Source organism: Dama dama, chromosome 4, assembly GCF_033118175.1.
Source record: "Dama dama isolate Ldn47 chromosome 4, ASM3311817v1, whole genome shotgun sequence".
Taxonomy (NCBI): domain Eukaryota; kingdom Metazoa; phylum Chordata; class Mammalia; order Artiodactyla; family Cervidae; genus Dama; species Dama dama.
In genome coordinates, this window is record NC_083684.1 from 8,402,427 (window position 1) to 8,428,762 (window position 26,336).

Below are 26,336 nucleotides of genomic sequence, written 5' to 3' on the forward strand. Positions count from 1 at the left end.
TTTCCCCTTAAGAGCTGAGGAAAGTTTTATATATTAGTTACTTTGGCCCCACTTTGGGACTGGAGTAGTCAGAAGAAAAGGGATGTCCCAAGAGAGGTGGATAAAATACCGTTGACTCTGGGAACACCTCAGAGGATTTAGAGGGGCAGACCCTCCTCATTCTTCTCTATCCCACCTTTTGGCTTTCTGCTGTTTTCAACATTTAAAAAACAACTCTCTCCTCCTTAACCTTTACCTTCTTTAACCCTCCATCCTCTCTTAGTTTTTGGACAGTGACACAAGATTATGTGTCAACCCAACTGGGCCAACAGGTGCCCTGATAATCTGGCCAAACATCATCCCCATCCGGGATTTAGTCTGATCTCCTTGGCTTCTGTGTTTCTAATGACCTGACACTTTTGAGGAGCCTGGTCAGGTGTTTTGCAGAATGTCCCTCAATCTGGGTTTGTGTGATGGCTTTCCTCGTAGGATAAACTTTTGTTTTTTACTTAAAAGATAAATTCTTTTGGGGAAGAAGTGCCATTCACAACACGTCACATCAAAGGCATACATGCTAATGATGCCAACTCTGGTCACCTGGCCAAGGGGGTGCGCAGGACTCCCCTCCACCTTTTCAGTCCACTCTTTGGAAGCAGTTCCCTGAGTGCGGGCCACACGCAGAAGGGGAGTGGGGAGTGAAGCTTTACCTCCTGGAAGAGGAAGTATCTATAAATTATTTTTAATTCTTCTGTATAAAAGATCTCTCTTCTTTCCCATTTATTTATTTAATAGAATCAGTTTTTGTCCCCAAGTCAGCTCCCCTTTCTACCAAGGCATCATCATTCCCCAAGTAAGCAACCCCCACACACCCAATGGAACTCCAGGTTTACTTCTGATTCCTTTTTCTCCTGCGAGTCCCCTAAATTAGTTCTTTTCTTTAGTCAACTGTTTTCCGTAGTGCTTCCCTCTCCTCCTTGCCTTGTGTCTTTGCTTTAGCCCAAATCCTCATTTTCTAGATGACAATCTCTGAGCGGGTCTCTCTTTTTGGCCTCCATACCTTGGTCTGCTCCAATGTGCCTTTCACACATCATTCAGTCATGCTATATGAGACAAAAATTTCTGGAGAGACAGAAAGAGTATCCTTGATTTGTATGAATACCTAGAATGTAGAATATGGCAATATGCTGCGTGCTCAGCCATGTCCGACTCGTTACAACCCCATGGACGGTAGCCCACCACTGTGAACAGCTCCTCTGTTCATAGAATTTCCCAGGCTAGAATACTGGAGTGGGTTACCATTCCCTTCTCCAGAGGATCCTCCCGACCTAGGGATCGAACATGTGTGCCTCTTGTGTCTCCTGCAGCACTGGCAGGCAGTTTCTCCACCACTAATGCCACCTGGGAAGCCCAGAATGTAGAAAGTACATTAATAAATGATTATTGGGGAAGTGGAAGATAACAACATAATTTTTCTTCACCAGTTTGGTCACCATGCTAGAAAAATAAAAACATCCCGCAGAAAATTAAAGAAACAATAGAAATATTTAAATGTTAATTATTTTAAACAATACATACTGCTGAGGTTTGAATGAAATATATATATATAATACAGGAAGAATGTAAATGTCAGAGGACAAAACGTTTTAGGTGCTGCAAAACTATAACTAACTAAGAAGCTAAGAAAAGGAAAATGTCCCTGTCCAAGAAAAGAATCCAAGGAAATCTTTCAGACTCCTCAATGGTCTCCTCAAATCTGGAGTTTTGAATTTGCTACAGGAGAACATCTTGACTAAAATTACATATCCTGTACCACAAGGATCCAGTCTCTTGACCTATGAGCTAGAGATACTGTGATGGAGCTTTTCCAACTATTTTAACATATGAAATAAAAGGTGGTGACAGTGGCAAAAAGGATAGGGGGTACAAAGGGGACACATCTTACTTCTGTTGAGAAAATAAAGTGTGACTTACCCAAATGTCATTTACTTTTCTTTGCTTTTACAGATTGTTAGTAACACTTCTGACTAGAAAAGGTTTAAATTTATTTTTAATATATGGAAATATGATTGCACAGAGACTGAAAATTTTAAATCAGCGAAACACCAAAACTTTACTATAAAGTTCTCAAAAACAGCCAGGATCTACAGTTCTCGTGATGGAACCCTGGCCCTGCCTCTGACTGAGAGGGAGGGAGGAGTGCGCTAGCCAGGCTGTACACGTGCTCCTCATCTCCTCTGCTCTGAGTTTCGGTGGAAGGAACACAGTAAGTTCAATTACCTGCAGCCAGTAATCTCCTTCAGCTCCAGCCTGGCTCCCCACGACTGCAGTAAAGTTTACAATGCCAACTCTTTGAAATGTGAAATAAGCAAACTGACAAGTATCTCTTTATTCCAATGAAAGAAGTGAGTTCAAAACACCGGGTTCCCAGGACATAGGACTGTTTTTGATTTGGGTCACTCAGAAGTAAAACTCCCGGGAATGTTCATCAGTGGTTCAGGGACGTGGATGATGACAAACAATAAAATAAGTGCAGACAATGCTAGCACAGATGGAGGTGCCGGGAGAGGCTCCTGGGCCACCTTGCCGCCGCAGGGAGGCTGTGCGGGACGCCAGCCCAGCAGTGCACAGCACCAGGGGACCCGGTCCAGCTAGGAGGACGGGCCCCGGATCGACTCAGGCCCAAAGCCAGCTGGTATACCTCATCTTCAGTTATATGAAGTCAACTCTCTTTTTACGTTAAACTCGTTTGGGCCTTTTTTCCCCTGGCTGGCAGCGCGGAGGCCGCACAGTGCCTGGAGTTACTGTAAAAGACGTGAACCAGCAGGAGTTCGTCAGAGCTTGGGCAGCTTTCCTCAAAAAGTCCGGGAAGCTGAAAGTCCCTGAATAGGTGGACACCGGCAAGCTGGCCAAGCATAAAGAATGTGCTCCCTACGATGAGAACTGGTTCTACACACGAGCTGCTTCCACGGCACGGCACCTGTACCTCCGGGGTGGTGCTGGGGTTGGCTCCATGGCCAAGATCTATGGGGGGCGTCAGAGGAACGGCACCATGCTCAGCCACTTCAGCAGAGGCTCCAAGGGCGTGGCCCAGCGGGTCCTCCAAGCCCTGGAGAGGCTGAAAATGGTGGAAAAGGACCAAGGTGGGGGCCACAAACTGACGCCTCAGGGACAGAGAGATCTGGACAGAATCGCTGGACAGGTGGCAGCTGCCAACAAGAAGCATTAGAACAAATGATGTTGGGTCAATAAATTGCCTCACTCATGTTAAAAAAAAACAAAAAAACTCGTGTGGATAGGACTGCCTGTTACTACAAAACAATCACAACTCCTGACATAGTGAGGAACATATACTTTTTACTTAACTCTCACTCTGATAAAGGCAAAAGAAACAATAACTTACTACTCTTTAATCTAGTCCACGTAATAGAACTGCCATATGACCCAGCAATCCCACTGCTGGGCATACACACCGAGGAAACCAGATCTGAAAGAGACACGTGCACCCCAATGTTCATCGCAGCACTGTTTATAATAGCCAGGACATGGAAACAACCTAGATGCCCATCAGCAGACGAATGGATAAGGAAGCTGTGGTACATATACACCATGGAATATTACTCAGCCATTAAAAAGAATTCATTTGAATCAGTTCTAATGAGATGGATGAAACTGGAGCCCATTATACAGACTGAAGTAAGCCAGAAAGATAAAGACCAATACAGTATACTAACACATATATATGGAATTTAGAAAGATGGTAACGATAACCCTATATGCAAAACAGAAAAAGAGACACAGATGCACAGAATAGACTTTTGGACTCTGTGGGAGAAGGCGAGGGTGGGATGTTTTGAGAGAACAGCATCGAAACATGTATATTATCAAGGCTGAAACAGATCACCAGCCCAGGTTGGATGCATGAGACAAGTGCTTGGGGCTGGTGCACTGGGAAGACCCAGAGGGATGGAGTGGGGAGGGAGGCGGGAGGGGGGATAGGGATGGGGAATACATGTAAATCCATGGCTGATTCATGTCAATATATGGCAAAAACCATTACAATATTGTAAAGTAATTAGCCTCCAACTAATAAAAATAAATGGTAAAAAAAAAAAAAAAATCTAGTCCACATTTATTTAAAGTTGTAATGACAGCACAGTAAAGGTCTCTTTTTTTTTAAAAAAAGAAATGCAGTAGTATTATGTACACTATACGTTAAACGCGATGAAGTTACCCAGTGAAATTTAAGGAGATAGGAAAAAGGAACATGGTACTTTTAAGACTTTTTTTTTTTTTAATATTCTGGCAAATGGGCCTGTTTACTTCCAAAGCACATTAACAGCAACTTCTGTCTTATATCTTCCCAAAGTAACAAGACACATTTTCATACCCATTATCTATTTAATCTCAATGGGATCTGTCAGCCTCCTAAATTACATTTTTCAAGAAGGCCTACAAGAGTTACTAAATTTTAACCTGCTTATTTGTTAGTCTCATTTGTTTTTTAACAGGCAGATGGCAAACTACTAAGTTTAGCCCTCAGTATTAAATACATTCTGTTAACAGATCCCTGGCTACAGCTGTAGGGCACCAAAACACTGGAGGGGATTTCAGTGACAGATTCACGGCAAAACAAACAAAATCAGGGTTTTGTGCAACTATTGCAAAGAAAATGCCTACCTCTCTGGAAGGCCCATAAGCTGATGACATGTAATTAGCTCTGGAAAGAAGTCATCAAATTTGTTTCCTCAAAGACAAAAACCAACCAAGAAACAGAATTTTGCTGCCGTTGGTTTGTAGCAATTGCTGCTACAACTACTACAAGAATGCAAAAGCCAAGAGAGAAAACAAAAAATAATAAACAAAAAGACAAGTGCAGGAAGAGAACTTGCTTATGTTTTCATAACAATGGTTCTAGATCTACAGCCTGGTAAATACTAACATACTCAATTTTGTAATTCAAAGCATTCTGGATTATTCAGTACTTGGAATAATTCCAGTTTGACTTTATTGTGACTTTCTCAGGTGACAATGAAACTAGACATAATTCACTATGCAAAATGGAAAATATCAGTGTTGACCTTAATTATAATAAACCCAAGTACTATGCGTGAGCATGTTACAAGGTGCACAGTAGTCAAATCACGTAAGGGACAACAGTCTCATTTTTTACAGCACAACTACATTTATTAATTTATTTCTTCTATCACCTGCGTCATTTATACAATATGAGTAGAGACACAAGTATCAGCGACTAAGCATCCGTTCACCATTACACGAGCTTGATTTATCTTCTCCCAAGTCTCTGACACACTGCTCTAAAACATCTGCTTTGCTGTTCAAGAAAAAACATGTCTAACTTGAGACCACTAACCTCAAGACCCAAGACTCACAGCAACAGCCTACTGTAAGTTACCAAAATATTTGATCTTCGTACAGTATTTAAATACCTTAATTCCTAGTTTGTGTAGTCCAGAACAACACTATAAACCACATTCTTTTTTTTTTTTTTGGTCATGCTGTACAGTTTACAGGATCTCAGCTCCCCAACCAGGGACTGAATCCAGGCCATGGCAGTGAAAACACCAACCACTAGACCAGGGAACTCGCATAAACCGCATTCTTAAAGAGGACTGACAGACAAAGCCACTTGTTAAGTGTCAAGAAAAACTGTCACTTCCTTAGCAACAGAGCTTGTAAATACAAGAGAAAATAACTGAAGAAAATGTGGGTTTTGGTAGAAGGAAACAAAATAATTACATCAAATTCTTTTACATCTCATCTGTAGATTTCGACTAGAGAATGTCAAATTACTACTGCTTTGCTGTGTATATATATAAGGCAGCTTAGAAAAATGACTCACTATAAAAAAATTGAACCCTAAAATAAATATCCTTAAGCTACCTTCCAAATAGGGTTGCCGTAAATGTTTTAATGTTATGTTTCCACTAAGCATGTCACACCAAGTATGAGGTGGGTGATCTTCTGTCATCCAGGCACTGCAACAGCCATCAATCAGTGTCTCGGTAACCACTTTTTAAAAACACACCAAGGCTGAATTTCTACACTGGTAACACTCAACTTCCTAGAGCCACAAATATATCTGACTAACTCAAAAACCCTAAAGATAATAAAAATATTTTCTTTCGTTGGGGAGGGGTATATGTTTAAACTGAAATGCTACACTTGACTTTAATGACTCTTGGGTTTCCCCTCGTAAACTATGGCTCCCAGCTATTAAGCTACTGCTTGATCAATAGTATCCTGAATCAAGTATACGTAAAAAAGCTTTAAAAAATATGTAGGGGTATAATCCATTTCTGGTAATGGTAGGCTAGATTTTTTGGAACAATCCTCAAATTATAAACAACTAAAAATGTTGGAAGATAAAAATCCTATTAAAAAAAAATCTTCTAAAAAACAATAAAGAGGTAACAAATGAAAATGAAGGTGAAAGTGTTAGTCACTCAGTTGTGTCCAATGCTTTGCGACCCCATGGACTATACAGTTCGTGGAATTTGCCGGGCCAGAATACTGGGGTGGGTAGCTATTCCCTTCGCCAAGGGAGGTTCCCAACCCAGGAATCGAACACAGGTCTCCCACATCACAGACAGATTCTTTACCAGCTGAATCACCAGGGAAGCCCTAACCTTTAGAATAATAGAAAAAAATGATCATTTATCATTTTTATATTAAATACTTCATGGAAAATATTTTATGAATAATGTACAGTAGAATGAAATGAAAATTCTATCAGAAAGTGAAAAATTATATTAGAAATCTTAACATACATTTTAACAGAATAAGCCCAAATATTTAGTCTATATTTTCCTGAATTTGAAGGTATACATACACCCAGATGCCTATCAACTGTTAATCACAAACCTAGAACATATCCACAATTCCAGATTTCAAAAACATCTTTAATAGATTCTAACTTCTCATTGGTTCTGATTTTTTTTTTGCACTTGCATCATCAAAATGTAATAGTTTTGAAAATTTGATACCTCTGACAGAGGATGAGATGGCTGGATGGCATCACCGACTCGATGGACATGAGTGTGAGTAAACTCCAGGAGTTGGTGATGGACAGGGAGGCCTGGCGTGCTGCGATTCATGGGGTCGCAAAGAGTCAGACATGACTAAGCAACTGAACTGAACTGAAACTTGTTGAAAATAGGATTGACTCTGATTCATCGCTGCAAAACATTTTCATTTATACTGAACAAGAGAACACAAATGAACAAGAGAACACAAAGACAAAAAGTCTGTAAAGAAGCCATAGGAATTAGCTGCTCAGCAGCAACAGTGAAAGCCAAAACAGTAGAAAGAAAATGTGCTGCAAGAAAAAATATTCCAAGCTAAAATACTAGACTGTGATTGATTTTTTTTAAGGCCACAAATCCTTCTCATTTGTCTTTTTTTAAATTGGAGTATAGCTGGTTTACAATGTTGTGTTAGTTTCTACTATAAAGCACAGTGAACCAGTTACACGTACACATATATCCCCTCGTTTTTAGAGTTCCTTCCCACTTAGGTCACCACAGATCACTGAGTATAGAATTTGCTGTGCTATACAACAGGTCCTCAAGAGAGGGAATCTAATCTCTCCATTCTTGGGAATGCGGGCTTGGCCATCTGACTTGCTCTGGTCAATGAAATATTTCAGTTCACTTCAGTTCAGTTGCTCACTTGTGTCCGACTCTTTGCGACCCCATAGACTGCAGCACACCAGGCTTCCCTATCCATCACCAACACCTGGAGCTTACTCAAACTCATGTCCATTGAGTTGGTGATGCCATCCGACCATCTCATCCTCTGTCGTCCCCTTCTCCTCCCGCCTTCAATCCTTTAGGATGGGCTGGTTGGATCTCCTTGCAGTACAAGGGATTCTCAAGAGTCTTCTCCAATACCACGGTTCAAAAGCGTCAATTCTTCAGTGCTCAGCTTTCTTTATGGCCCAACTCTCACATCCATACATGACTACTGGAAAAACCATAGCCTTGATTAAATGGACCTTTGTTGGCAAAGTAATGTCTCTGCTTTTTAATATGTGTGCTATCTAGGTTGGCCATAGCTTTTCTTCCAAGGAGCAAGCATCTTCTAATTTCATGGCTGCAGTCACCACCTGCAGTGATTTTGGAGCCCAGGAAAATAAAGTCTGTCACTGTTTCCAGTTTCCCATCTATTTGCCATGAAATGATGGGACCGGATGCCATGACCTTTTGAATGTTGAGTTTTAAGACAGTTTTTTCACTCTCCCCTTTCACTTTCATCAAGAGACTCTTTAGTTTTTCTTCACTTTCTGCCATAAGGGTGGTGTCATCTGCATATCTGAGGTTATTAATAATTCTCCCTGCAATCTTGATTCCAGCTTGTGATTCATCTAGCCCAGCATTTTGCATTATGTACTCTGCATATAAGTTAAATAAGCAGGGTGACAATATACAGCCTTGACGTACTGCTTTCCCAATTTGGAACCAGTCCGTTGCTCCATATCTGGTTCTAACTGTTGCTTCTTTACCTGCATACAGATTTCTCAGGAGGCAGGTCAGGTGGTCTGGTATTCCCATCTCTTAAAGAATTTTTCAGTTTGTTGTGATCCACACAGTCAAAAGTTTTGGCATAGTCAAAGAAGCAGAAGTGATGTTTTCCTGGAACTTTCTTGCTTTTTCTATGATCAAATGGATGTTGGCAGTTTGATCTCTGGTTCCTCTGCCTTTTCTAAAACCAGCTTGAACATCTGGAAGTTCACAGTTCACATATTGCTGAAGCTGGCTTGGAGAATTCTGAGCATTACTTTACTAGCATGTGAGATGAGTGCAATTGTGTGGTAGTTTGAGCATTCTTTGGGATTGCCTTTCTTAGGGATTGGAATGAAAACTGACCTTTTCTGGTCCTGTGGCCACTGCTGAGTTTTCCAAATTTGCTGGCATATTGAGTGCAGCACTTTCACAGCATCATCTTTCAGGATTTGAAATAGCTCAATTGGAATTCCATCACCTCCACTAGCTTTGTTCGTAGTGATGCTTTCTAAGGCCCACTTGACTTCACATCAGGATGTCTGACTCTAGGTCAGTGATCACACCATTGTGATTATCTGGTTCGTGAAGATCTTTTTTGTACAGTTCTTCTGTGTATTCTTGCCACCTCTTCTTACTATCTTCTGCTTCTGTTAGGTCCATACCATTTCTGTCCTTTATAGAGCCCATCTTTGCCTGAAATGTTCCCTTGATATCTCTAATTTTCATGAAGAGATCTCTAGTCTTTCCCATTCTATTGTTTTCCTCTATTTCTTTGCATTGATCACTTAGGAAGGCTTTCTTATCTCTCCTTGCTATTCTTTGGAATTCGGCATTCAGACATATCAGAAATAGATAATTGATACCTAGACCCAGCAAAAATATCTTTTAAGAGTAGGAGAATAAAGACATTTCTAAACAAACAAAACCTGACAGCTGGCCAGCAGGAGACTCTCACTAGAAGATATTTTTTTTAAATGTAGGCAGAAGGAAAGTGGTCCTAGACGGAAGCTTAGAGATGTAAGAAGTATTGAGGAGGAAACAAAGCAGTACAGGTAAATCTACAACAATTTTGCTTCTATAATACATAGTAATAGTGTCCTTGCCAGCAACCAACTCCAAACATTCTGATTTATTTATGTGAGACTTCTGGGTATTTTTTAAAAACCATCCTAGGTACAACTAGGGTTTAGAATCACTGACAAATTAAAAAGCTTACGTCTGTATATTTATTGTGGGCATTAATCCCCACCTTCCTCCCCTTTTTATTTGGCTTGCCTTTTTTGAAGTTACTGACTTGTGACTCTGCACTAACATATAAGGTTTTAAAAAATGTATTGTCTCTGTAATACAAAGTGGCTTACTTTTGGATGTAAAAAGGCCTAAATAACAATTAGTATATAATTTCTAGTTATTCAACATTTCCCATCAACAGAATACTACTATGAACTCACAGGTACTTCTCAGCTGCAAACACCCAAGAAAACCTCAAGTCAGGCTAAAGCTAAACTGGTTTTCTGGTTAAGGTTCTTTTACAGTATATTCAGCAAAACTGTAACTAACACAGAAGACCAGGCTGCAGGCCATTTGTTAACAGACAGCAGCAAATCAGGATACTGGGCTACTCAAACTGTTAACTGCTCATTTTCTTAAATTGTTCTGTTACTAAATATGGATGATGGTGCTTATTATGTTCCTAGTTGGTACAGTGCGAAAGAATCTGCCTGCCAATGCAAAAGAGGTGGGTTCGATATCTGGGACGGGAAGATCCCCTGGAGAAGGAAATGACAACTCACTCCAGTATTACTGCCTGGAAAAACCCATGGCAAGAGGAGAGTGGCAGGCTACAGTCCATGAGGTCACAAAGAGTGGGACACGACTGAGCACGCATGCACACTTATTGTCTAACTTAAATTACAAATCTCAGAATTAAAATAAACCCCCAAATAAATCCTTTAAAGGATTTTAGATCTTCAATCTTTAAAGGATTAAAGATTTCCAAAATAATGAATTTGGCTGCAATATCCAAATAAGAAGGGGTGGAATCAATATAAGGAACAAGAAAACAGTGCACCTAACAAATAATGTAAATGAATAGAATAGATGAACCATGCTTTATTGATTTTATTATTTTATTTACCACTTGGGGGGGGGCACTGCCGACTATAATTTTGTCATAAAATTTAAGATACATGTGATTTCCTTACTGGCCCAGTGTCTAAGACTCCAATACAGACAGCTGGGGTTCAATCCCTGGTCAGGGAACTAGGCTCCACGAAACACAACCAAAAGAGCCAGCATGGTGCAACTAAGACCCAGCACAGCCAAATAAATAAATAAAAATATTTTCTAAATGTTAAGGTGAAAAATATGTTTTAGATTCAATAAAATATGATAAGTGACAAAGCATTATAACCAAATTTTTTTCTTTTAAAATTCTTTAAAACTTTTCTATTCAAACTCCCAACCAAACCAACCACACCACCCAATTTAACATCAAAATACAGCCTCAAAGAAATAACACACTCTATGAAGTAGGCAAAGACTACTGGGCCCCCGCTGGCCACAGCTAGACAGCCTGAGTTTGGCAACAGAGACCCTGCACAGCCAAAAATAAATGCACAGAGTAACACACACGTGATATACTGAACAATGAGAAAACGTTCTGCATGTTCTGTGAAGAGACACACAGTATTTGAGGTTTTGCTGTACAAACAACCTCCACAATCGTGTAGTGTCTTCTTTTAACCTTTTGAAAACTGGAAAGACAACTCTTACCTCCAGAGACACAAAACCAGGTTGTGGGCTGGATTTGGGCCACGGGCTGTAGTTTGCAATCTTCAGTCTAAGATACTAATGAGCATGAATAGGTGCTTCAAAAGACAAGGCTGTGAAGAAATTAGAGAACTAATCTACTCTAGATCTTAATTTAATAGCTATTTGGTAATGCTTTAACAAGACCTGCTAAGCCGAAAAAGCAAAGAACCTTACTGAAGGTTACATTTTTCACTTAAAATGTAAACTTTGACAAGGTTTACTCATGATCCTGAATGAGTACCTGAAGACACTATTTTTATTTTTATTTTTATTTCTATTTTTATTTTTTGGAGGAAGTCGTGTACTGATTCTAATTTAGAAAAACAGACATTAAGATCTTACTGAGGGCAAATCATTTTTTTCCAATGACTTATCATACTTTATACATGGGACCCTACCCTCCATAAACCTGGGCTTCAATATAAACACACAAAAATAACTTTCAAAGGATCATCCTAGTTTTCTTTTGCTGATACCAAAGCCTACGGAGGTTCTGATAACCATCAAGAAGGAGAATTAAGTCTCTAGGACTACTAAAAAGCTAAGCCTAAGGCAAGAGTTTTTGTATTTGTGCTGCCTAATATACCAGCTTATCAAAGGGTAAATAAATTTACTGCTGAGTTTTATACAAATAGTGTTTTCAGTAGCTATTAAGAGAAACTTAGAAACTGGATGCCAATTCAGGAGATGTCTGTCAAATGATCCAGACGTGTACCCTAAGGTCTTCTTATGTAGAGTATAAGAAATGGAATAGTTCAAGAAATGAAGGCTGTTATGTCCTGCCATATCAGTAAACAAAGATGTCAAAGTCATCAGCATGAGCTGCTGAGCCCTGAGGAAACTCGGGAAGGAAAAAGGGTACCTGCCCTCTGAGAGCCATCAGACTGCAGTCACTCCCTAAGGTGAGCCCCAAGGAAACTCAGCAAATGAAAACACAGATCCTGGCCCCAGTGTGGTGAGGTGCATATCAAAGCAACGATCAGTGAGCCCAGACTCTCATCTTCCCATACACAGAAAAGCACTGAATTCCTAAACTTGACTATCTGGCTTTAATTAGCAGTAACCTTTTACTGTTCCGCCTGCCTTTTGTTGCAGAACTCCTATATATCCCAGTCCTCCCCTCGCCTCCTCGGAGGGGTTTCTCAGAGCTATCTGAAACGCTGTCTCCCAGGCAGCAGCCCTCATTTTGCCTACCAAGTAAGTTAAAATTTAACTCCCAACTTTCACATTGTGCAATTTTTTTTCAACAGGTAAAACTTTTCCAAATTTAAGAACCAGACCCACACAAGTAAATCTATCCTGATACTGTTTGAATCACAAAGGAAATCAACACCAAAAAGCAGGTTCTAAAAATGTCTTTTAACAAAAGAACTCTGCAGAGTTAATACTGGCCATGACTGTGGACCCAGAAATGCAAAAGAAGCATAGCTTTCTAAAAGACTGTAATCCATAACAGAAAAACAAAAGTGAACATTATAAAACACAAAGGGGAGAATCAATAATTTGCTTGAAGTATTCTGACCTCACACTAAAACATTCTTATAGCCATGACCTAAACTTGCTCCCCATTCTCTGCTAAAGCTAAAAAAAATGAGTAAGACATAATTTTGTGGGGCTTTGTAGGTTCTTTTCATTCGTTTGGTTTTTTGTTTGTTTGTTTTTAACTAATCAGACCTAAGCAGCAATGAATTTGATCTCTTTTTTAAAAAACTGTTTGTTGATTACTCAGGATTGATAAATGAGCCTGAGACAAGAAGGAAATAGACCAAAATTGATCTCACTAGAGTAGGTAAAAGCTTTCCGCAGAACTTGGCCAAATAATGCCGCAATCCCAAAGCCACTGCTTCGCATGGGTCCTGTCTGTGGTGCAGCACAGTCTGCTCTGCAGGAGTCCACGCTCTACAAAGTCCAGCTTCAGAGCAAATACAGTTGTGTTTTATGAGAACTAAATATAAGTCGTTTGTAAGAAATCAATAGATAACGTCTAACAAAAAAAGAACCTAGGTATTCTAATTAAAAATCAGATAAATACAAGAACTAAAAACAGTTCAAAGTAGGGAAAGCTAAAATAGGATTTAACAGTTCTACTTTATAAACTTGGTTGTACTCTGATCTTAATTTTTATATATTAAAACTCTGTATGTACTACTGAATAAAAAAAGAAGAGGAAGAGACAAAATGCGCATGCCTGCCAGGACACAGGCATCAATGCCAGCAGGGGAGCACTTTCTGAAGATGCACTCCTATTTTACTCTGCTGTGCTTCGGGATACACAGAAAGCTATCTGGTCCAGAGATGCTGGTACTGCTTTAACTCCCCCAAAATACTGTTTGCATGGATTATCCTGAATCATCCAGCTAAGACAAGATTTAAGAAAAGATCTCTAAAACAATGTTTTTCTAAGATAACATAGTCTAAGAAGGCATTTCAGTTATCTTTAACTAGCTGAAAACAGGTAAATGTGTCCTGAAAGTTCTGCATTGAAGAGCCAGCCCTTAATAAGGGCTTCCCAGGTGGCTGAGATGGTAAAGAATCTGCCTGCAATGACGGGAGACCTGGGTTCGATCCCTGGGTTGCAAAGATCCCCTGGTGGAGCAAATGGCAACCCACTCCAGTGTTCTTGCCTGGAGAATTCCTAAGGACAGAGGAACCTGGTGGGTGGGCTACAGCCCATGTGTTCACAAAGAGTTGGTCACAACTGAGCAATAAGCAAACAGCACAGCACAGGTCTTAATAATCCACATAAATGAGTTGGTATCCTAAATCAGAGTATTCGAGGCTGCCCCAGGAATGCTGAATAGCAATACTATACCAGGTTTGAGATAGCAAATGCATAAATTGTTTTAAAAACTCAAGAGATCTTCCAGAATAGTTGAATCTTATGCTGCACCACTGCTCCAAACACGTATGTAAATCCTAAAAAGCTATAAAGATGCTAAATCAAACAACTAAATTGAAAACGTTGCTTTAAATGGGATCAAGAACAAATCCCAGGGACTTCCCTGGTGGCCCAGTGGTTAAGACTCCATTTTCCCAAAGCAGGGGACACGGGCTTGATCCTCAGTCAGGGAACCAAGAGCCCACATGCTGCATGGTGCAGCCAAAAAAAAAAAGAACAAATCCCAGTGAGGTTTTTCTGGGCTACCAGGAAAATGAGAGATCCAAGGGTGGGGTAAGAGAAAAGCAACCGTTCATCATAGGAAGTCCATGAGAAGCAAACCACACTAAGAATAAATTCAATGAGGTTTCTGTTTGTTTTTTAATCAGGGACCATTTTGTCAAATTATAAGTACAGTTAATAAATTTTGTTTAGCTCTTTTTTCTAACGAGTGACAGGCCTGTACTTCATTCACATCATTTGCAGAGATGTACATGATATAATCTTTTCCAAAAAATTCCAACTAAGAATTACTAATTAAGAAAAATAATTATGAAGCATATACAATGTTTTGTGACTTAGAAGCAAGCAGCTAACCAATCTGAGATAAGGAGATGTTTCCTGTTTTACTTTACCATGCTCACTTGTAGAACAATTCAGTTAGGCGAGAGATTTTTCTGTCAGGTCACATCACCCTGTAGTAGTACCTGGCAAGTCCTTTATTAAGAGATTTTTGAAGAGATCAACTAATGTTTGTGAACAACAAAATGTACAAAACTTCAGAGATGTTTAGTTTGTTTTGAACTTATATGCTGTTGGTGCAACAACAAAAGCCAACAATACTGCACTTGCAGGAATATTATCTCCAACAATAAGAAACGATGTATGTGTGTGTGCTGAGTCCCTCAGCCAACTCTTTGCGACCCCGTGGACTGTAGCCCAACAGGCTCCTCTCCATGGAACTTTCCAGGGAAGAATACTGGAGCAGGTTGTCCTTTACCTCTCCAGGCGACCTTCCTGACCCAGGGATCAAACCTGTGTCTCCTGCACTGGCAGGCGGATTACCACTGTGCCACCTGGGAAGCTGAAACTACATAAGCACAAGACTATTCACTGCAGTATTGCTCATAACCGCAAAATCCAGCAAAGAAACACTCAAGCACAGGAGAGTGGCTGAATAAACTAAGGAAGATTGCTGTGAATTGATATATACAAAGTATAAACTAAAAACTGAGACTGGCTACTCCGGCAATGGGAAGGAAAGGGTGGGAGGATGCGAATGGGGTAAAAGGTGTAGCAGGGAAGCAATTCTAGAACCATGTTTTTACTGACTCAAAATTTTAAAAATAAGAATGAGGGGAGGCAAAAATGCAATCCAAAGAAAAGCAAATGAACCTAACTGGATTTCAAATGAACTAGCATAACCATAGGAGAAGGGAAATGGAGGAGGGAGGATTCACTTGGGTTGCTTATGAACACTGATTTTTGACTTTATAGCTTCAGTCCAATGACAAAAAGAGCTACAAACAAATACTGAACCCTGGTTAGTGGGTTTGCTCTCTCATAATGACATAGTTTTAGCATTCTGAAACTATTTCAGTGTCTTATATGATTCAGCAATCAAATAATTTGTAGAAAGAACTAAGTTTTACACTGTCATAAAAGGAAATTATAAATATGAAAAGGGAAAAAGCTAAAATGAGCCCTGTGGTACAGAAGGCATCAATATGAATCTAAATCAACTTTGAATGTGTTGCCTCATATATGTACACATAGACATGAAGAGATGTCTGTATACACACACGTGTGCGCATACATATACATCTGTGTACGTGTGTGTGCATACATCTATACACATGCATGTATATAAATGCACACACACATCTTCTGGCTCTGTCTGCTGAAGCAGTGACACCTGAGTAGCAATGAGCACATCCAGCATCCAGACCTTGGCTTCTAAAGACCATTCTCCACAAAAAAGAAACAAAAGTTCCTTACAGAAGTGGTTGATTCCAGGTCTGGGACTGAAAAAGTCCCAGAAAACTTCTGGTTTCTGGTCTGACAGGGAGAGAGCCTGGAAATCATCATTCCCATCCTCACAATGAGAAAAAAGCTGAACAAACTGAAAATCAACAACTCTTCTGAAATCCACCAGACCTGAAGTCACAGGGCAAACCCCTGTCCCAAAACTGGAGGTGGTGAAAACAGGAAACCACAGTTTACTGGAAGCTAAAGCCCAGGAGCAGAAGCCCAGAAACTGTTATTGACAATCACACTGGTGTGCACAGAAATGAACCTTAGCATATTTGGTCAAATGGTTTTCAACAAGGGTACCAAGATCATTCAACAGGAAAAGGACAGCCTTTCAACACATAATGTTGGAAAAATTTAACATCCTCACGCAAAAGACTAAAGTTGGATCCCTTATCCTACAGCATGTACAAAATTAACTCAAAATGGAGCAGAGACCTAAATTTAAGAGCTAAAACTATAAAACTCTTAAAAGAAAGCATAGGGGAAATACTTTGCGATGTGGAATTTGGCAAAGATTTCTTGGATATGTCGGCAAAAGTACAAATGAAAGAAAAAAATAGATAAACAACACTTCATCGAAATAAAAAACTTCTGTGCATCAAAGGACACAACTGACAGAGTGAAAAGGCAACCCATGTGATAGGAGAAAATGTCTGCTAACCTGACATGAGTTTAATATTGGGAATTCATAAAGAACTCCTACAATTCAACAACAAAATGCAACCTGACTAAAAAAAGGCCAAAGGACTTGAGTAGACATTTCTCCAAAGGCGGAATACAAATGGCCAATAAGCACATGAAGATGCTCAACATCAGTGAAAAATCAGGGAAATGTAAATCAAAAGCACAGTATCACTTCACATCCATTAGAATATTATTTTTAGGACTTCCCTGGAGGTTCAGTGGTTAAGACTCCATACTTACAATGCAGAGAATGTGGGTTCAACCCCTGGTCAGGGAACTAAGACCCCACATGCTGCACGGCATGGCAAAATACACACACACACACACACACACACATATATATATATTTATGTATAATTTTAAAAATTAAAAAATAGGAAAGTCTCTGGTGATCCAGTGGTTAGGACTCACTTTCACTGCTGCGGCCCAGGTACAAGCCTGGTGGAGGAACCAGGATCCCATAAGATCTGCGATGTGGCCAAAATAATAATGTAATAAACAAGTACACAAACAAGTGTTGGAGAAGATGTGAACAAACTAGAACTTTGTCCACTGCTGATGGGAATGTAAATTGGTGGCAGCCGCTGCAGAAAACAGTATGGCCACACCTCAAAAAATTAAAAACAGAATTATCATACGATCCAGCAATTCTAAGCCAAAAGAACTGAAAACAGAGTCTCAGATACTTGTAAACCTATGTTCATTGCAGCATTATTCACAAGAGCCAAAAGGTGGAAGCAATTCAAGTTGATTGATGGCCGAATGGATAAATAAAACATCGTCTAGACATACAATCAAATATTATTCAGCTTTAAAAAGGGCAATTTTGACACATGCTACAACATGAATGAAACTTGAAAACACTAAGTGAAATAGGCCAGACACAAAAGGACAAATACTGTATGCTGCTGCTGCTAAGTCGCTTCAGTCATGTCCGACTCTGTGCGACCCCATAGACGGCAGCCCACCAGGCTCCCCCATCCCTGGGATTCTCCAGGCAAGAACACTGGAGTGGGCTGCCATTTCCTTCTCCAATGCATGAAAGTGAAAAGTGAAAATGAAGTCGCTCAGTCGTGTCTGACTGTTAGCGACCCCATGGACTGCAGCCTACCAGGCTCCTCTGCCCATGAGATTTTCCAGGCAAGAGCACTGGAGTGGGTGCCTTCTCCGCAAATACTGTATGACTCCACTTATATGAGGCACTAGAGGAGTCAAATTCAGAGACAGAAAACAGAATGGGGGGTGCAGGGGCTGGGGAGAGGGAGAGTGGATAGTTAGGGTTTAACAGCTGCAGCGTCACTTGGATGATGAAAAGTTCTGGAGGCAGACACTGGTGATGGTTTCACAGTGTGAAGATACTTAATTCATTTTGAACTGCAGATCTAAAAAAAATGTTTTAAGTGGTAAATTCTATGTTATGTATATTTTACCACAATAAAAACTGGGAAAAAGTGGATGGCACAGTTTGGGGTTGTTTTTGAACTTGTACATTGAACTGGTACAACAAAAAAACAAGCAGTTTGGTAGATGCCAAGGTTGAAAACAAACAATACAAAAATCAGATACTCCTTGTTTGCATTAGTACAGAGAAGCTTAAAACAATTAAGTTTCTAATTACTCATAGCCAATATAATGCTACTTTCTTTCTTCATCCGGGACTCACTGAGCACTCCAAGAGGCACTGGGCTCGCGGGCCTGCAACAGCCGGGCTGCTGTGAGCAGGCACACGCCCGGAGACTGAGGGGCCAGGGGCCACCACAGACGCGCAGTCGGCTGGCGGCCTGAGAGGGTTCTGGCGCTGCGCGGCGTCCTGAGACACTGCTAGTGCAACAGACAAGGCTCCCTCTTGGCGATCCTGACGTTTTGTATTCTTAAAGCTGTAATTCTTTACAGTAGCTACTTATGGTGTTTTTCCCAACTGTTCTGGATCTATTCCAGAATGGCATATATACCACTGTTTGTCTCCTTTCCTACAGGCAACTCAGGTTTACTAAACATTATTTGTGGGGCACAAAGCCCCCGATGTTTGGCTCCACCTCAAAACTACCTTGCAATATACTAAACAACATGATGACTATTCAGTAAGTGACTACATAATTATTTTGGACAGTAGGGATAACATCTCTATCTACTTTCACTGAAATTTAACTTAAGAAGGAAACAGTTCTGCAGAAGGAAAAAAGAAGAAAAGCAAAATAACCTTTACTCTGTGGGATGTAAGTTAAACCTAAATGAGGAACTTTCATGGTAACTGGTAAATTCTGTGAAATTCAGAGTTACAGCGTTTAAGTTCTCCAAAAAATTACAAATCATGTTTTCTGACACCAGATTGATTTTATTCTCCTTCTCCTTCCATTCTTCATGAGCATTTATAGTCACCTTCTTCCTCGCCAGCATCTCCTCTCTTTCACCTTCTACTGGCTCCTTTCTCTTTGCCTTTAAACTGAAAAGAATTTCCTTAACCTTGAAAAATATTTATTTAACTGAGACGCCCTCTCTTCCAGACACTCTCACCTGTCACTATCAAACTTCTGAAACAGACTAACAGAGTTTCGGAGAGTCCAAACTCCGGGTCCTACAGAATCTATCTCTGCTTCACAAAAAGCCCAATGCCCTTTTCTCGTCATTAAGTCTTCACTGTGTTCTACTTACCCTAGTGACTACTACCACCTCCTTATGAATGTCCCTTTCCTCGGCTCCCACAACTAAAATTCTCCTCCTTGGCTTCCACAATTAAAAACTCTTCTAAATCTTCTTTTAACTCTCAACCATTCCTTCTGTTCCCTCTAATTCTCTCAACAAGCCTCTTCCCAACCCTCAATTGTGAGCATTCCCCAGGGCTCAGTCCTTGGAACCATACTCTATTTATACATTCTTTAAGAGGGCTCAACCATTTTCATACCTCCAACTATAGCTTTTTTAAACTGAGTAACTAAAATTTAGATTCAGCTCAAGATCTATTTCCAAATTTACACCCTCTTACTGGAAATTGCTTGAAATGCCTGGCTGTCATTTCAAATTCAACACCAGCTAAGAATTATGTAATTTTGGAGGGAGCCTGACAGTTAAGACTTTAACCTCTCTCCACTTGGTTAAATTCTACTGTTCCTTCAGCTCAGTCATCATTTTCTCAGGAAAATATTTCCAGATTCTCTGATTAGCAAAATGTACATGTAGCTCTCTTTCAAAGTTTTTATCGTACCTATAATTTTCCATTTATTTTGTGATTCTTTAACGGCTATCTCCTCCACTAGATGGTAAGCCCCATGAGAACAAGGACCATGCCTTTCTGGAATGGGAGGTGGGCTATATAATAATCCTCACGTTCCCAGCACCTACCATTAAATTTCAGACATGTAGTAAATAACAGTTATCCAATATCTGGCAAATGAATGAACAAAAGCACTCCCAATTTCTCCTAAGTAATGAGTCTCCCTTCAATCCCATTGCTATCTCCACTGCTACTAGTCCACTGTGGTTCACAGTTTAACGATAAACACAACTTATTCAATGAGCTCTCTCCACATTCACAAAAATAATTTCCTTAACTATTTTATTCTCTACCCAAGAATCTTCAATGACTTCCTACTTTCCTTAAAAACAAATCTAAGCTAATGCAGACATTTCACTAAAGAGCTCAAAATGCCAAGAACAAATAAATGCAAGTTGCTCAGGGCAAACGTCTCGCTGGCCATGGCTCTGAAAAACACTGACTAATTCTTCATTCTAAGTTCCTTGCAGACCTCCACCAGTAATATTACCTTGAAAATGTTACTATTAGTTGCATCACAAATGCCACACATTAACCAAGTTTTTTGGCAATACATTTACAAACTCTTAGGGTGTTTCCTACAAGGTATGATTAATACTATTATTTGTAACATTCTTATCAATTAGAACTTTAGGCAGCTGCATTTTATAAATTTGTCCTTAAATTCTAAGCTCACAGATTCAGAAGTTTAAAATAAAACTACAGCAAGCGCGCATGCGCCAACTTCCTCTTTCCCGGCTGGAACCATGGAGGGTGCAGAAAAGAAGAAAAAGAAGATTCTTGCTGTGCCATAAACCCTTAAGAAAAAGCGAAAGAAAAAAAAAAAAGAAAGAAAAAGCGAAAGAATTTCGCAGAGCTTAAGATCAAGCTCCTGAGAAAGAAGTTTGCCCAAAAGATGCTTCGAAAGGCAAGGAGGAAGCTTATTTATGAAAAAACTAAGCATTATCACAAGGAATACAGGCAGATGTACAGAAGTGAAATTCAAACAGCTAGGATGGCACGAAAAGCCGGCAACTTCTATGTACCCACAGAACCCAAATTGGCATTTGTCCTCAGGATCAGAGGTATCAACGGTGTGACCCAAAGGTTCAAAAGGTGCTGCAGCTCCTTCGCCTCGGCAGATCTTCAGTGGCACCTTTGTGAAGCTCAACAAGGCATCAATTAACATGCTGAGAATTGTGGAGCCATCCATTGCATGGGGGTACCCAAATCTTAAGTCTGTAAATGAACTGATCTACAAGTGTGGTTATGGCAAAATCAACAAAAAGCGATCGCCCTGACAGACAACGCATTGATTGCTCGATCTCTTGGGAAATACGGAATCATCTGCATGGAGGATCTGATTCATGAGATCTATACCGTTGGAAAACGTTTCAAAGAAGCAAACAACTTCCTGTGGCCCTTTAAACTGTCTTCTCCACGAGGTGGAATGAAGAAAAAGACCACCCATTTTGTAGAAGGTGGGAATGCTGGCAACAGGGAAGACCAGATCAGCAGGCTTATTAGAAGGATGAACTAAGGTATCTACCAGGATTATTTTTGTAATCTGGTCCATTAATAAACAATTGAAACAAAAAAAAAATAAATAAAACTACAGCAAATAAATTTAGCCAACTAAAATAACAAATAAACTCTGGTTCAACATTAGGGAAAATGTATTAAAATTATATACCCCATTAAGAAACTTCCAAGTTTCTTTTTCAAGGGATAATTTCTGTACAAAATAAAATTTACAAAACATGTACCTAAAAATAAGAAAAAAGTCAACCATAATATGCTATGATATGATATTCAAATTGTTATGAAATAGTTATGTAATACAAGAAGGTGCCTTAGTTTCTCTTCTTATTTAGGTCCAATTATTTAAATTGGACTTTCTAATGGCAAGTACAAGACAGATTATTCACATCATTTACAGCAAGAGCCACACAGAGCAAAATATTAACAAACTCTCAAGATTCTTTATTTTCAAAACTTATAACACTTCTAAGTGATTTAATCCCATGCCTGCAGAGTTTTATGAATGTTTCAATACAAAGAACTTCCTGAACTGAAAAACGGCATTATTAGAATACCCCTGAATCAGAAAAAGCATAGACTGAACAAGTCGGGAACACAGGGAAGATACAGAGAGATGGGAACAATTATCAAGTCATTATGATGCTGCCCCTGGTGAAGAAAAGCTACCCAATCTGAGGACAGAGATGCAAGAAGAACCCCCACTGGTTACATTCAATTTGAAAATTTTCTTTCAGTGATGACCAAAGTCATGTTTCATCATTTCAGTGATGACCGAAGTGATGACTGGAAAAAAGATACAGACCAATTTTGGAAGACATCCTTCTTCATGCTTTTGAGGTATTAGATCCAGCTAAACATGGGTTTCTTTCTAAGGAAGAACTGATCAAGCAAAGGACTAAAGAAGGTGAGCCTTTTTCTCAGGAGGATACAGAAGAAATGTTGTCTGCTACAACTGACCAGAATCGAATTCAATTCATTACAAGGACTATCTAACAAAAATAGTGATAAGATAAAAATGTTGGAGAAGACTCTTGAGAGTCCCTTGGACTGCAAGGTGATCAAACCAGCTAATCTTAAAGGAAATCAGTCCTGAATTCACTGGAAGGACTGATGCTGAAGCTCTAACACTTTAGCTACCTGATGAGAAGAACTGACTCACCAGAAAAGACCCTGATGCTGGGAAAGATTGAAGGCAGGGGGAGAAGGGGACGACAGAGGATGAGATGGCTGGATGGCATCACCGACTCAATGGACACTGGTGATGGACAGGGAAGAATGGCATGCTGCAAACCATGGGGTCTCAAAGAGTCACACATCAATGTGTGACTGAACTAAACTGAAACACTCTAAAGACTTCATTTTTAATTGAAAGGATAATTTTAAGGACTGCTTGTCCCTGTTATTATAATTTCACATTTTATCTTATAGTTCATACATATGCCAATTAATGCCTTCTAACAACACTTTCAGGATATTTGGTTTTTAAAGGTGATAACAATTGAAAACAAAATTTAGTATACCTGGCCTTATGGAACGACAGATCGCTAATTATTATCATTTATTTTTGGCTGCACTGGGTCTTTCTTGCGGGTGCAGGCTTCCCTAGTTGTGACAGTGTGGGCTCAGTAGTCACTGCGCTAGGACTTAGTTGCTCGAGACATGTGGGATCCTAGTTCCCTGGCCAGGAATCAAATGGGCATCCCCTGCACTGGAAGGCGGATTCTTAACCAATGGAATACCAAGGAAGTCCCACAAATTGCTAATTATTTTTAAACTATTCTTAAAACATTAAAAAGGAAAAGAAAGGATTTCTCCAGTGGTCCAGTGGCTAATACTTTGCGTTCCCAATGCAGGGGCCCCGGTTTGATCCTTGGTCAGGGAATTAGATCCCACGCCACAACTAAAGAGTTTGCATGCTGCAACTAAAGTTCCTTCATGCCACAACTAAGACCCTACACAGTCAAATAAGTCATTAATAAATCAATATTTTAAAAAGAAAACATATGTATACCTATGGCTAATTAATGTTGATATTTGACAGAAAACAACAAAATTCTGTAAAGTAATTATCCTTCAGTTAAAAAATAAATTAAAAAAAATTTTTTTAAAAAGGAAAGGAAAGAAAAAGTACAGACAGTTGGACAAATAGGTAGACAGGTACTTCACTTCTAGAAAACCCCAAGTAAATGGGACCCAAGTCTTGGAGGAAAGGGAAGGCTATCACAATGTCTTGCTAAATACAGTGCTTAGAGAGAATTAAGTGGACCTCAGCTCATGATTAAACGCAATTAAAAAAATAAATCTTAGCAGTAACACTCCTTCAACTTTATAAAACAGTCCTGTCCTCACACCACATCTAAACTCAAGAAGACAGTAAGACTTGTACCACAGCGTTTAAAACTGAAGTACAGATGACTGCAATGTTTCAGGTGTAGAGCAAAGTGATTCAGTTATATACATTTATCTTTCAGATTCTTCTCCATGAGAGGTTACTACAAGGCACTAAAGATAGTTCCGTGTGCTTTACAGTAGTTCCTTGCTGTTTATTTTATATACAGTAGTGTGTATCGGTTAGTATCAAATTTGTAATTTATCCCTCTCCCACCTTACCACAAATTTTAAAAAAGGATTTCAACTTGGTTTTTCAAAAGGAATTTAAACAAGGACTCCAACTATTCTGTGTTTTACCTCCAGTATTATATCCAGAGACATTAGGCAATTTGCTCAAAACTAAATGAGGGAGAAAGGGTGTAAAATGACACAGTGGTATAAACAAAGAACCTGTTTAAAAATGGTACTGAGTAATTACCCAGGATAAAGGTTTAAAGTAAAAACAAGGTCAAGGCCCTCAAGCTAAGTTAAATGGTGAAGGTGCCTAACAGCAGAAGGTTTCTATTACTACGTTTATTTATTAACATAAAAAGCAGCCTATGAAGCCTAATCCAAAGTATCAAATCTAATCCAACTTTACATACAAATATCAAACTAGCTATTCATATGTTAACAGGAATACTTCCAAATTATCTAAAAACAACGTTTAAATACTTGTTCATAAACTGTTCTAAACCTTGAATAAAGGAGCCACAACTCTTCCCTGGGACACTAACCTGACATCAGGTAATCCGATGACCCCACAGGACAGCCAGACCAGCAGCGTTCCTTCGAGCGCGCTCAGACCCACCCACCTCAAGCCGCCGTCTCACACTGCTCAGCTTCCCCAGCTAAGGAGACTGGAGCCTCGCATCAGCCTGAGCAAGCACCAACTTTCCAAACTAGGCTGCACGACTCGCAGAACTGGGTACCAAGAGTCCATTTCAAAGGAGGAAGTTTAAGTGCCTGCCCAGCAAGTTTTCAATTTGCTGGTGGGGAAGACACCAGCCATCGTCCGAGTCCAGGAAGCATAGGCAACGCACAGCAAGAATAAACCCATGTCTAGACTTAGCATGCCTACAGAACTGATTTATCATCACGAGAGAATCATCACCAAATCATCCAACAGAGAAACAAAATATTGGAATTTCTTGAAAAGTAAACTAAACATAGACATATCAAAAGGTTAACAATATCCTATACAGGCTATTATTATTATAACTAAGTTACTAAACAACTATTTTGGATGATGGAGAATACGAGTTCTGAGAAACCCATAATCTGCACTTCTGCTACACTCTACTTGTATGTTCTAATTAATCTAAAGAGTGAATTTACTATTATCTCAAAATAATGTATAAACCACCATTACACAGCATTGTTAAACTCTCAGGAAAATAGCAAAAAGTTCCAGCACTTGTCAATTTGCATCGCCACGACAAGTCACAGGGTCAGCCATTCAGGAGAAAGCTCAATTTTCCAGGCTAGGTATACCTTGAATCCTGGAATTCCTTTTCAGTAACATAAACGGATACAATAACGGAAAGGTCATATCTCGAAAAAGATGACTGTGAAAATAACATCTTTAGAAACTGAGGGAAAAAAGCAAAGTCTAAGGATTCTGGCTCATCAAAGCAGAATGAGAAGACCTCCTTCAGAAAGACACTGGCTTTCCCAAACTCTTTGAGGAGCGGGGAAAAAGACTAACACAAAATAAATACAGTTGCTTTTAACTAAGATGCAAGTTTTCATTTTTTTATTTTTCTTTTTAAAGTTCTGGCAGTAGGAGAGTGTGTTGTTTTTATTAAGCACAAGAAAAGCTATGAATTAAAACTGACATGGAACATAATTTTTTCATACAGCTTACAGAAAATGTTTAAAACATTTATGTGATAAAGCAAATATAGTAAAATGTTAATGGTGAAATTTTAGTGGGTGGGTACATGAGTGATCAATGTAGGAGTTTTTAAAAAAGCTTTCTGTATGTTTGAACTATTCCATAATAAAGTGAAGGCTAAAACTGAATCACCTCTTGCAGTAACAGTGGTGATTAAGTAAAATTATGTACACAAGCACACAGCAGTTGCCCAATAAACGTTAGTCCATTTCCTGGTCCCTTTTGAACAAAGTCATTTATCCAAAGAATGAGCTGCCTCAAAAGTCACGAACTTCAGGTTCTAGAAATACATGTATGTTCAGAACTTGAAAAGTCTTTGACAGTAAACACGAAGTTCTTTTAAAGGCACAGATGAACTCAAGAGAA

The 26,336-nt window shown here is 39.5% G+C and overlaps 1 protein-coding gene and 2 pseudogenes across 1 annotated transcript in view; 2 read left to right on the plus strand and 1 right to left on the minus strand.

The window, feature by feature from the left end:
• Positions 1 to 26,336, minus strand: part of GLG1 (golgi glycoprotein 1) — a 123,691-nt gene that overhangs the window by 82,990 nt on the left and 14,365 nt on the right. The gene's annotated exons all lie outside the window — the stretch shown is intronic.
• On the plus strand, positions 2,738 to 3,256 carry LOC133052294 (small ribosomal subunit protein eS19-like; annotated as a pseudogene).
• On the plus strand, positions 20,929 to 21,716 carry LOC133049888 (large ribosomal subunit protein uL30-like; annotated as a pseudogene).